The following is a 1,979-nucleotide window of genomic DNA, read 5'->3' as shown; positions in this document are numbered from 1 at the left end:
TGATGCTGTTGGTCCATGAACCACACTGAGAGCAAATAGCTAAGAGGATTCTTCTAGCCGGTTCACCTGGAAGGCAGGTGTGGGTGGAATAAGCTGACTGCATGAGGCTTGCAAGGGACTGAAAAGTAAAATCAGGACTGGAAGGGAGGGGTGAGGCACCCGGGACTGAACTTACCTTTTGCATGTGATTCTCTGGGAGACCCAGGCAGCGAGACACCTCGTAACCAAATGTGGAGGCAGACCCTGGGTTCAAGAGCTCACCCAGCCAGGCCGGTCTACGCTCTGCACTTCACCCCAATACCTCGGCCTGGCACCCCTCAGCCTGCTCCCACCAGGAGGGGGCAGGAAACTGGAAACTAGTGCTCGATGTGGGCACAGATCCCTAGTTTGTGCCATTTTCTGTTTTCCAAATCAGTAGACCAAGATGCCAAGCAACTTGAATGCCTTTTTTGGTGTATGTGTGGTTGAAACTTCAAGCTCTAATAGAAAGATAAATGTCATGTTATCTCGCTTATATGTGGAATCTAAAAACAAAAACATCTGAGCTCAGGGGTATAGAGAACAGATTGGCGGTTGCCTGAGGCAGTGGGTGGGGGATGGGTAAAATGGGTGAAGGGATCTAAAGGTATGAATCTCCAGTTAAAAACTGAATTAAGTCATGGGGATGTAATGTATAGCATGGCGGCTATAGTTAATACTGTGTTTGCATATTTGAAAGTGGCTGCTAGGAGAGTTCATCTTAAATGTTCTCATCACAGGAAAAAAGTTTTGTAACTATGTGTGGGGATAGATGTTAACTGGGCTATTGTGATAATTTTGCAGTATATAAAGTATCGAGTCATTATGCCATACACCTGAAACTAATATGTCAATTATACTTCAATAAAAAATAAATTAAAAAAAAAAAAACAACTGACTTCTGCTAAGTCAGTTTTCCCTTGATGATCATAATTTGGGGGACAGGGAGCAATCCCAGGAATTATCTCCCACTAATAGCTCCTATCCATCCTCCCATCCAAAAAGGCACAGACACTTTTCAATATTTTTATTGTTTGACAGGCATTTACAACGTTCCATTCATAGACCTAAAAACATAAAAATAGACCTTCTTTCAGCTTATAAAAGAAATATATAAGAACTTTTGACATAGACACGTCATGACCTTATGTACAAGAGACAATGGCACCCTCTGCTAGCACAAGACTTTCCAGCATTTTCTGACGGACCCGCGGCACTGGGACTAAGTAAATGTGACACTGAGGAGCCTCAGCTTTCCATCCGGACACAATCGAACTGGAGATGATATGGAACAATGCAGTGATACAAAGGGTATAGAAACCATTCTAAAGCTTTTTAAGAAAATCAGAAGATATAGCAAAAATTTAATAGAATAAAACTTTCAAAAGATCAAGCTCAAAGCCCTGGAAACCCGAAAGGGGGCGGGAAGAGAGGGCAGGAAAGCGGGTGAAGCAAGCAGGGGCACAGAGCATGATGTTCTGAACTCTCTATTGTCTGGAAATATAAAGTCATAACTGATTTTTATAAAATATAATTCCTAAAGCTACTATAAAATTCAGGTCTTTAAAGTACCTACTGATGTGTCAAACACCAAATAGATATTTTCCCCAAAAAGAAAGTTTTCATATTATTTAAACCCTTCTTAGGAGGTGGACATTGTGAAATGGGAAAAAAAAAAAAAAAGCTATAAACCTTTTTTTAAAAAATTAAATTGAAAGTGCTTTAACTTGTTTTTGCTCTCCCATTTGGAACTCTGTTTAGATGTTAGGTTTTTAGCATGTTTACCCTGTTTCATTGGCATGAAGAACGTGTTCTAAACATAAGACATGTTTTTGAAGAGGTTGTTTTGTTAGGAGGTTTGGTTATGGACTGTCAGGGAAGGCGTAGGTAATCTATGAATGAAGATGCAACTCTGATAAGAAAACCAATGGTCACCATAGCAACCCCATGAGAAGGAGTCT

The sequence above is a fragment of the Pteropus vampyrus genome, unplaced genomic scaffold, assembly GCF_000151845.1.
Source record: "Pteropus vampyrus isolate Shadow unplaced genomic scaffold, Pvam_2.0 Scaffold233, whole genome shotgun sequence".
Taxonomy (NCBI): domain Eukaryota; kingdom Metazoa; phylum Chordata; class Mammalia; order Chiroptera; family Pteropodidae; genus Pteropus; species Pteropus vampyrus.
This window is presented reverse-complemented; position numbering follows the sequence as displayed.